At 43.3% G+C, this 11,671-nt stretch overlaps 1 pseudogene; it reads left to right on the forward strand.

The window, feature by feature from the left end:
- Positions 1-11,094: 11,094 nt before the first annotated feature.
- On the forward strand, positions 11,095-11,444 carry LOC114707497 (annotated as a pseudogene).
- Positions 11,445-11,671: the final 227 nt, after the last annotated feature.

Raw genomic sequence — 11,671 nt, forward strand, 5'->3', positions numbered from 1 at the left:
AGGTGCAGGGCCGGGGAAAGGCTCGGTGAGTATTTATGGGTCACTTCAAGGACCTCCGCAGACTGTGCTTGAATCTGCTTTTGTGCCCTCGGGTTTCTGCTTTGGAGATTTCAAGCCAGCCGATGCTTATAGATTGGAAAACATGTGGCTTTGGTTGCAGTCTGTTAACTTTTGAATGGGAGGGAGGGACGATATATATATGTATATTTGGACACATTTATCACACAACATACAAGGATGTATGCATATATTTTTATTCCTTTGGATTTATGCCTCGACGGCAAAAACTTTGCTTTATTTATCTGTGCGTCCTGCCATGGATGCGCTGCTGATTCTTACAGTTTAGTGACCTTTCCTTGAGCACCTCCTTGTGCTAGCAGCAGGGGGAGGTGCAGAGACAAGTGCAGAATGGGAATTTCCAAGCCAGCGTTACTTCCAAACTCATAGGAATACAATGAAGACATTTAAAAGACAAAAGTCAGCTAGTCATACAAATGGTTTCTTTTAGGTAAACTGCAGGAACAAGCATTAGTTGTTTCATACACATCTCAGGTGCACAAGGAAGAAGGAGGGTAGCTGCAGTCAATTCGTTCTCCTTTAGCCAACGAGGAGTGATAAGTGTCCATACGGTCCTGGCTGTGGACTGGCTGGTGCCAACAGTGTAAGCAGCATCAGTGAGTTCTGAGGCCTGGTTGTTGTAGCTACTTTCACATAAACCTTCCCGTCTTGGGCGGTGGTGGCACATGCTTTTAATCCCAGCACTCGGGAGGCAGAGGCAGGCAGATCTCTTTGAGTTCGAGGCCAGCCTGGTCTACAGAGCGAGATCCAGGAAAGGCACAAAGCTACACAGAGAAACCCTGTCTCGAAAAACCAAAATCAAAAATTAAAAAACAAAACAAACAAACAAAAAACCTTCCCGTCTTAAATGCTGACCCTCTTCCTAAAAGGCCTCCCTCCCATTTCTTTTCCTTTTCATTATTTATTAAAAGCAAATATTTTTGTTAATTATTTAAGAATTCTAAAAATGATATAATGTAATTTTGAGATTTTGAGTTCTGGGTGTTTTTCATTCCCTATATTAACTGTCGTATTCACCCCCAATTCCTCCCGGTAACTCCTCATAGATCCACTCCCACCTCCACACTTACCCTCCAACTCTCTGTCCTCTTTATTTTCTGCGTTTAATAACCTGTCAACTCCACTTTGTGCTGCCCATATACTGCTGTGTTCTAGACTCATCCACGGGAGTGTGGTTGACCTTCCAGGAGCCACATCCGTAAGAAAGTTGACTCTTCCTCCCCTAGAAGCCACCCCCGTGTCCATAGCTCCTCAGTTAAGGGTGGGGGCTCACATGGATGGGCTTTCCTTTGTGCAAGCCACCACCTCTGCTGTGAGTTCACGGGTGCGTTGGTTGTATCCTATCCAGAAGACGATGGTTGCATCCTATCCAGAAGACGCTGTTTCACTCTGCCTCTCCCCTATCGCCAGCCCCCCCCCCCATTTTCTGCCATAGTCCCTGAGATTTGGAGAAGGGTGGGAGCTCTGTAGCTGTGTCATTTGCAGCTGAGCACTCCACAGGCTCTTATTCTAAATACTTGGACCAGTTGGGAGATGTTCCATTAACTGTCATCCACTGCACAAAGCCACTTCTCTGATGTTCAAGAGTTATATATACCAAGCTATTGGTACAGAGTATGAATTTAGAAGGCAGTTGGGTGGTGTGTCCATTTAGCAAAATAGCTATAGTAGACTTACCGCTGGGGCCTGAAAGCTCCCCAAACATGGGTTTGGGGTCAGATTTATAGTACCAAGCATGCATCTCCTCCTATAAAGTGAGCCGTAACTCAGAAAGCCACTGGTTATTCCCATAACATTTGGGCGTTTTTGCACCGGAGGGCATACTTGCCGTCATTACTGCGGTTCACAGGGGTCCCAACTTGTTCTTTGTCTTTCAGGCGCCAGCTTCAGCTCTGCAGACTGATAGGCCCCTTTCTTTCTGCTCCGCTCGTCCTTTGTGCATTCCTCAAGTGAGAAACTCAAGCACTTGCACTGCGTACAAAACTTTGCAGTGCCAAGGTTTTCCCTGCATGTCAGGTGGTGAGCTCCTCAAAGCAACCCCCCCATCACAATAAACAGACCTTCCCACACAAACAGCATTGCAAAGGCTAAGCAGGTTGTATTTATGTGTTTAGGCATGTATGTGAACATGCATATACATACAACAACTAATGAAAAAAAGCAGCCATGAATTTGAAAGAGAGCAAGAAGGGGTATGTGGGAGAGTTTGGAGGGAGAAAAAGAAACAGAGAAATGAAGTAATTATAATCTCAAAAAAAGGGTTAAAATAAACAAAAACAAACAGCTTTTTTTGCCCCCCCCCCACAAGCTCTGGACACTTGTCCTCGGCTTTTTCATACCCTTCACACCTGTGAGTCACCAAATCCTTTGTTTTTCACCCTTAAATATAACCTGCTGCTCTGACTTACCACAGCCATCGAGATCATTGTAGATGTAGAAGTCATTGCACACGAGTGTCTCCCAACTGGCTCATTGTTTGTGCTCTCAAGGGCCCTCCGTGGAGCTCTTCTGTAAATCCCAATGCAGCTGAAGTAAGGCTGAGACCCTCAGATCCCCTCGTGGTACTATGTGACCGGCTAGCTCTCCAGCCTCACTGGTGTCCTTGATCCTTGCTCTTCAGTCACATGGGCATCGTCTTTGCCAAGTGCATTCCTGCTTCCTGATGTCTACTCCAATAGGAAAGTCCTATCTTTCTTTACCCAGCCAGCTCCTGTTTGGATGTCAGTTCAAACATGACATTTACATCACATTCATGAGCTTTCCCACAGGCCCAAGAGCCTTTTCAGAGGAGCCTCTTCATTTTCTTTATAGCATCTATCAGAATTTGTATTGATTGATTGATTGGTCTCTTGGTTTACTTTAATGTTTCTTTCACTGGAATAAAGACTTACTGGGGGAGAAATACTTCACTCTGGCATTTTTACTATTATAGATACAAGTGCTGAGACCTGGGAGTAGAGAAGGCATTTGCTAAACATTTGTAGAAGTTTAAATAAGAAGCAAATAGGCAAAAACTAAATTATTTAAATATCTTCACAACATCAGAACATATTTTTATTTAGTCTGTTTCTTAGTAGAGGAAATGAATGTATATGTAGGAGGCTGGGGGCATGTGTGGTTATATGTGTTTCTCTTTCTGGTTATGTGTGGGTATATGTGTATGTTTTCCTATGAGTAGATCATTCAAATTTCTATCAGTTTTAAATTTTCTTTCTCAGCTTTTCCTAACCCAACAACATGTACAAGGTACTAATTACCCCATTTATGAGAACCTGAAATATCCCTTTTGTCCGTGAACCCATAGTGGTCCATTCTACACTCTCAGATCTGCTACCCCAGGTGAGAACTTGTCCCCTTGCTTTAGCAAGAGCTGTTCTACAGGCTGTTGCAGCCTAATTTATTTTTGAAGGAAACTGAGGCACGTTGAGAGTGGGGTGACTTGGTTGAGCTGGAACAGAGTCTCTCAGCCACCTGTCAAGGAACACGATGAAATAGCCAGGCAAGCTTAGGAATTCCAACCACAGGCCCAGCCAAAGCTGGCAGCAGAGCTCAGTGTAGGTAACCACACTTAGCATCCTGTCCTGGGTTCGAGGTGCCCTAGTGATCCCAGGGGGCAGGAAGCCCAAACACTGCCAGCTCAGTGCAAAGGAGAGTCTCGCTTAGAGCACTTGTCAAACAGCACATTTACTTGAAAGAAACGATGCTAAATAAACACACCACACACAGAGAGAGGGGCGGGGGTGTGGATTTTCCTCATGTGTTACCTAACGACTATGAGATAGTTCATTACAACTTGTCCTGTTTATTTCATGGTTCCAGTCATGATCCCATTCAACACACCTCTGACTGAGTTCCAGCCGCCTTTCTATGAGAATGTCCTTTAAAGTATCTCTCGGGGCCTTTTCTGAATACTACTTCCTTGGCCTTGAGTGAACTTAACTAGTTTTTTTCTTTCATTCCCCCCCCACACACACACACCCCTGACCCATCACTGTCACGGGTTAGTCCTCTCTAGGCTCAATTCTAGTTCTCTATTGTCTGCCATGTAGTCCTCCCAAATGACATAGCAACTAAGAGCCTGTGCTCTGCAAGTAGAGCCGTTTGCTCAAAACTCAAAGTATTCACTCACCAGCTATGGAGCTTCAAGCTATTTGCCTATTCCCCCGACCCCAGTTAGCAGATCTGTAAAACGGGTGTAATGGTAATAGCTACTTTACAGGCCTTATATTTATTGAACTAACACTTGTGAAGTACTTGAGATGGCTAAGTACTCAATACTTATTTGCATAATCTACCTGCTTTCAACTTCTACATATTTCCTAGAGTCTTTGTTTGCTCCTTGAGTAAATGTTTTCAAAGATGTGTGCCCTGGGCACCTTGCTTGGCATTGGACACAGGCATCACTTAGGACACTCTGTCAATGGTAGTGCATGGTTGCATTTTATTCAAACTGCATTTGACTACTGAAGGAAGTGAGTTTTGATTGGATTTCAATTAACTTTGAGGAAACTGATGCACTATCCACTGCATTACCAAGCTTCCTATCAATTTATTTTTTTAAATATGCATTTTTTCCATGCTAGAAATAAAATACCAATGCTCACCTTTCAGATCCCATCTTCCTCCTTTTCCTCACCCTCCCTGTGCCCCAGAGGGTGGCTTCAAGAGTCTGTGTTTTTACCCTATGGTGTGCAGCTGTGTTCAGCCAATGGCAGTGACTGACAGGAGATTAGTGGGGGAGAGGAAGGTTGGACCATCTTTCCCTGCCCCTCACTGCAGCTCTGTGATGGCTTCTCCTCTATTCCCACCCCTCACTGCAGCTCTGTGATGACTTCTCCTCTATTCCCACCCCTCACTGCAGCTCTGTGATGACTTCTCTGTTCCCATAGGCAGCTCTGTGATGACTTCTCCTCTATTCCCATAGGCAGCTCTGTGATGACTTCTCCTCTATTCCCACCCCTCACTGCAGCCCAGTGATGACTTCTCCTCTATTCCCACCCCTCACTGCAGCTCTGTGATGGCTTCTCCTCTGTTCCCACCCCTCACTGCAGCTCTGTGATGGCTTCTCCTCTATTCCCACCCCTCACTGCAGCTCTGTGATGGCTTCTCCTCTATTCCTATCCCTCACTGCAGCTCTGTGATGACTGCTCCTCTATTCCCACCCCTCACTGCAGCTCTGTGATGACTTCTCCTCTGTTCCCACCCCTCACTGCAGCTCTGTCGTGGCTCCTCTTGGATCGTCCTCTCTGAGCACCGTGGTCCTGTGACTTCTCCAGGCGCTGCTCCCTCCTGTCTCTCTTTTGGTTTTAAAAGCAGCAATGGCTCCAGCTGATGGAGACCCCAGTCTTCAATCATCTTTGGCTGCATCTCTTAACTTACACTTCTGAGACATCCCTGTAATTCCTTACTTCTCCAGCCCTACTCTTGACTGTGCTGGATGTTTCCTGTCTAGACCTTGAAAAATACAGTAGGCACACAATTCCTAAAGCCAAGAAAAAAGGAAGGGAGAAAGGAAGAGAAAAAGGAAGGAAAAGAAGGAAGCAAGCAAGGAAGAAAGAAAAGAGGAAAGAAGGAAGGAAAGAATGGGGATTTCCATTTGAAATTAAAATTATTGGAATTTTGATATATTTACTTTTAGCTTTCATATGCAGTTTGTATATAGATGTTTGATTGTTAGTATGGTGCATATATTTTCCAATTTTATTTATTTATTTTCAGAACTGCAATACTTTTCTATATTTTATTAATCTTTGAGAATTTCATACATTATAGCTTGATCATATTTGCCCCTCACAATCTCCTCCCAGATCCATCCTCTATTCCATACCTACCAAACTTTGTGTTCTTATTCATTTATTTATTTATTTATCCATTCATTTATTTATTTTAGCTAATTAAAGCATTCTTTTATTGGACAATTTCTACTACTTTTTCTTTGTGAATGTATTCAATGTGGCCAAGGACTCTGATTATTGCTGCCCATATAGTCTTGGGTGTGGTGCATAAACCGCTTCCTATTTTGCACCTTAAATAGCCCATTAATCATTTTAATTGCCTGGGCATCATAATCGTTGTTTTAAATTACTGGATAGTGTTCCTTTGAGACTTATTTAAGATTTTTCTCCATTACAATCGACTCTTTGCCACATTTTGGCTTTACTTATAACAAATTCCTGTAAGTATAATCTTTGGCGTATTTAGTGACACATTTGGCTATGACCTCATAAGTGGGCTATTGCTCTGATTAGACCAAGAGATCCAGTCAAAGGAAATGAATATTTTGTGACTCTCAATCTTAGTCCCAAATTTCAAAGCCAGGGATTTTATTTCAAAAGGTAATCAGTCATATTCTTTAAAGAACATATTTGAAATAGGTACAGTTATTTTCAATTTTTTGTTCCATACAGCTTTTAATCCCTGTGGGAGCCCGTTCTGGGGTTCCTCGTGGCTTTACCCAGCAGGTCCGAATAGAGGATGATCAGGACCACGGGCCTGAGTGCAGGTGTCTGAGATGGCCTGCACTTGGCTGTGCTGGGGGAGGAGGTCTTTTGCTCCACCCCTTGGCGTCTCTATAAAAACCCTGGACCAGAGACAGTCCGGGCCCGTTGGAATAGGTTCCAGGCCCTCTCGAGGCTATCCTTTATTTTCTATCTGTTTATCTCTGCAAGATTCTCTGCTATAAATCCTTCTATCTAATATTTCCTGCTGCTCGCACTCAAGAAAACTCTGGGAAGCTGTGGGGGTGGTGGGTAAACGCCCCACAAATCCCCCCTTTTTTTTCCTTGCTATTTACTCCATCTGTTGTTTTCTAGATTCAGTGCTAGACTTGCTTTTATGACTAAAGTATCATTATTATCTTTCCCAGTGATACTGACTTTCCTAAAGTGTTATGCGATCTTAGTGCATATTTCACTGACAAACATGTCAGTCTTGCTATTTTTATTAGTTCTTTGAGAATTTCATACAACATTTCCATTTTCTTCACATTCTCTTCCCCAACTCATTCTAGATTCACCCCATTCACACCTAACCCCTCATCAAGGCCAATTTGTGATGCTCAAATATTCTTCAGTATGTGGCTTTCCACTGGATTATGGTCAACTTATTCAGGGGATGCACTCTTAGCAAAAACTTGATCCTTATTGTCATAGCAGCTAAAAACTGCTAACAGCTCCTTGGCTAGGGGTGAAACTTTGTGCCCAGTTCATCTCTTCATGCTGGGATTTGGTCTTGCTTGGTTGGGCCCACACAGGTCTCAAGTCTGGTGTCACGACTGCTCTGAGTTCATATGTCCAGTTGCCCTGTTGTTTCCAGAGGACACTGTTTCCTTATGGTCACCCACTGCCTCTTCACACTCTTTCTGACCATTTTTCTGTGAGGGTCCCTGAGCCTCTGGAGGAGGGGTGTGTGTGGTATATACTTTTCCTTTAAGGCTGGACATTCTGCAGTCTCTTAGTCTCTGCACCTTGGCCAGGTCTTCTTCTCTGTGTGGATCATCATCTGCACACAGAAGCTTCTGTATAAGATACCTCAATCTATGGGTGTAATAATTAGTCGTTAGGAATTGTTTAATACTATGTCTATTTAGCAGAGTAATGGTAGTAGGTCCTGTCCTAGGTTTATTATCTCTCTAACCATAAGCTCTCGGATAGAGAATGGTGCCAGATATGGGTTTTATCTTGTCTAGTGGGCTTTCAATCCAATCAGAAAGTGGATGGTTATTCCCACGACATCTCTGTCACGAGTGCACTAGTGGACACGTCTTGCCAGCCCAGGTGCTGGTGTAGCACGCAGTGAGGATTTCAGTGGACTTTGATTGTATTTAACCCCCTCTCTCAACTCGTCTATTACAAAAACCACTTCCCTCCCCACCTGACTTTGTTTTTTCCTAAAAGTAAATAAATAAACCCATCATGTATAGTTGGTTCTTCCCATACACTCCTGGGTATATGGCCTTTCACAGGAGCATGGTCAACCTATCAGAGCTCACATTCTTAAAGAAGACTGACTCTCCCTTTCCAAGCATCCACCAATTACCACTTCATCCATCAATTACTCTTAAGCTGTGGTGGCACTTCATGTCTGCCTCCTACCTCCATGCTGGGATTTTGTCTGCCTTGAGCTTGTACAGGTATTGGACAGGTAGTGGCATGAAGGTTAAATGTGAATAATGGAACAGGAAGGGTTAGATTGGCATGGGATCTGGGAGGGCGGGGTTGAGCAGGGAATATGAGGAAGGCTAACACTGAAGACTTTTCAAAACAGGAAACTCATTATTGGAGAAGCTTCCTAAAACATATAGATTAACATACATAAAAAGAGCTTAAATGAAGTTATCCTATAACAGAGCAATGAAGTCTCTACTAGATACTGTAGGCCTACAAGTGAAAAACCAAGTGCCTACAGTGGGATACCTTTTTTTTGGAGTTGTTGGCCAGTGTGGCCCCATGGATTCCCAAATGTTACAGACTATTGCCGATGCCTTGATTATCTCCAGAACTTGATGATTAAGACCCCATTGCTAAAGACATCATATGCTTTAGTTATAGAATGTGGAGAAAGCAAGCTGGTACTGATCAGAAAGTTTCATCCATGGTGCATAGACTTCATAGTGCTAGAAGGCGCTATGCATGATACCACAGGAGAAAAGTAATCATCAGTCTTTCACAGTTGTGACCCCAGAGACCTACAACAACGGCAAACTTGGCAAGGCATGTCTACTGGTGCAGTAGTGGCATGAAAGTCCAGGAATAACCAACCACTTTCTGATTGAATGTAAGGCCTGCTCCACAAGATAAAACCCATACCTGGCACCATTACTAAGGCCAAGGACCTCTAGTTGGACAACAAACCCTGGTAGAAAACCTGCTGCTATTGTTCTGCTAAATTGACATACTATCAAAGTCATCCTAATGACTATGAGTTAAGGCATCTCTCAACCCTCTTCAAAGAAGCATCTTTTTGCAGTAGATGGTGCTTAACACAGAGACCCACAAATGGTCAAGGAGCAGAGAGTAAGGGACTGTGGAGTGCTCAGCTCAAAATGAATATAAATATCACACATTTCCTTACAAGTCTTGGAGATCATTGTCTAAGAAGGGGTGCAAAGAATGTAAGAGCCAGAGCTGGTGGGTGACTACAGGAAAATGTATTTTCTGGACACAGCCAGTTATACATATAAACTCCCAGTGGTATGCTTTACTTTTGATACTTTGTGCACCATGAGGTTTTTAAATCAATTTTTATTTTAAAATATTGCATTGACATCATATTTATCTTCTTTAACTGAGATTTTTTTCTTTGTTATTTTTTTAAGGCAGGGTCTCATTAGGTACTTGAGCCCGTGATCCTCCTGCATCAGTCCCTGGGTGCTGGGATTATAGGCTTATGCCACCTTACACAGCAATGATCTGGGGTTTTGCTCTTGGCTTTCAGTCACCTTGTAATCTTAGCATGGTCTAGCCCTGGGAAGTGTCCACGACGTCTGTTTTTTGGAGTGCTTTATTATACCATACATTACATATGGAGAGTCTGGGAAGAGGTGCTGACTGGCACAGCTCATGCCCCTCTTCTAGTAAGCACACTTTCCCATGCCCTCTGTCTTCTGCTGCCTGCATGAAGCACTTCTGAGGTGGACATTTCGGTGACTGTGCCTTAGAACTCTTTGTTTGATTACCACTTTATTATGATTGCTTTCCCTTCTACAAATACTATCTAAATATTATGATGAGAAATAAAAATAAAACAAAAAATACTGAAAGATGAAAGAGGAAAACCCATCATCCGTTCTTCTTTCTCCGGGAACAAAAGAACAAAACAATTCCGGGTTTGTATAATCGACTGCAGCTGTACACACAGAGGAGCACACTAACGGACTGATGTCCAGCACCTTCATGATGTCTTGATACCTGTGTTTGCTTCGCTTGTACCCAAGGCAAGGCACATGTAAACAGAATGGAGCCAGGCTCGTTGGCTGAGATGAGGCGTTTTCCCTTTGCACTATTCAATGGTGCCAAGCCTGTGGACTTCATGCTTTTGTGATTTTGATTTCCACATACTGTTCTCGAGAGAAAAACAGCCTCTGGTGTCAAAACAGATGAGCTGAAATCAGACCAACAACCTGCCTTTGTAGGTTTCGTCTCATGGGTAGGAGATGGAATTTTCTGCTCGTTAGTCAATGTGTGTGAGACGCTTCAAGCCTGTTGTGATCTTGGAAGTTGACCCTTGGAAGTGTGTATGCATATCCTCATTTTATAGGTAGTGGGCTTAGGATAGTTAACTGTCAAAAGTGAAACAACGTCCCCTAGCAGTGTGGAATTCAGGGCTTGGGTTTACAGAGCTTGACTCTGAAGTTGCCACGCTCCATAGCCAGTAGAGCCAGGAGGGCTTATTGAGCTATGACTTCAGCCTTTATCTTTCTCCACACTCCCATCTCCTACCTACTTCACAGCCTCAACCACCCTGTTGTTACACTCTTTCTCAAGAGAAGCCTTCCTGCTGCTGGAAGGTTTTTCTTAAAGTCACGGTGGGTTAAGGCTGAGAGGGTCTTTGGGAAGTACTGCCCAAAGGTAGGTGATGGTGGACTGTAATGGTTTGAATGAAAATGGCCCCCCCCAGATTTGTGTATGTGAACACTTGGTGCCCAGTTGGTGATACTATTTGGGAAGGTTGAGGAGATATGGACTTGATAGAAGAATATGTCACCAGGGGCAGGCTTTCGGAATGTGAAGTCATTTCCATTTTTTTTCTCTTTGCTTCATGCTTCCCATTTAAAGATGTGAGCTCTCGGCTTTCTGTTGTAGCCACCATGATGATTTTTGTCCTTCTGGAAACACGAGCCAAAGGAAGCTATTTCTTCCTCAAATTTGCCTTGGCCATGGTGTTTTCTCAGAGTGATGGAGAAGTAACTAATACATGGACCTTGTTGGTCTTCATAAAATTCCTAGCATTGCAGAGAACACGTGATACATAAGGTGTCAATGAAATTTGTGTTAAATACATATAATTTAGCTTTCTGCGCTCCCTCTGGCCTAGCGAGCAGGCACGGCCTCGACATGCAGAACGACGCCGGCGAGTTCGTGGACCTGTACGTGCCGTGGAAATGCTCCGCGAGCAACCGCATTATTGGTGCCAAGGACCACGCATCCATCCAGATGAACGTGGCTGAGGTTGACAGGGTCACAGGCCGGTTTAAATGGCCAGTTTAAAATCTATGCTATCTGTGGGGCCATTCGAAGGATGGGTGAATCAGATGACTCTATTCTCCAATTGGCTAAGGCTGATGGAATTGTCTCAAAGAACTTTTGACCAGAAGAGATCGGGGAATATTTGCTATAAATAAAAGTGAGAAAGTAAAAAAAAAAAAACATATAATTTAAAAAGGCTTGCAAGGACCTTCCTTTCTAGAAAATTTTTACTTAATGAAATAATATAATAACATAAATTTAATTTTTACTATGATTTTTTAAAAAATAACTTATTATTATGAACATTGATTAGTGCATCTATGTCTATGAGAACATTGGATTGCCTGTAACTGGATTACAGACAGTTGTAAGCTGCAATGTGGGTGATGGGAATTGAACTTGGGTCC

This window comes from Peromyscus leucopus, chromosome 2, assembly GCF_004664715.2.
Source record: "Peromyscus leucopus breed LL Stock chromosome 2, UCI_PerLeu_2.1, whole genome shotgun sequence".
Taxonomy (NCBI): domain Eukaryota; kingdom Metazoa; phylum Chordata; class Mammalia; order Rodentia; family Cricetidae; genus Peromyscus; species Peromyscus leucopus.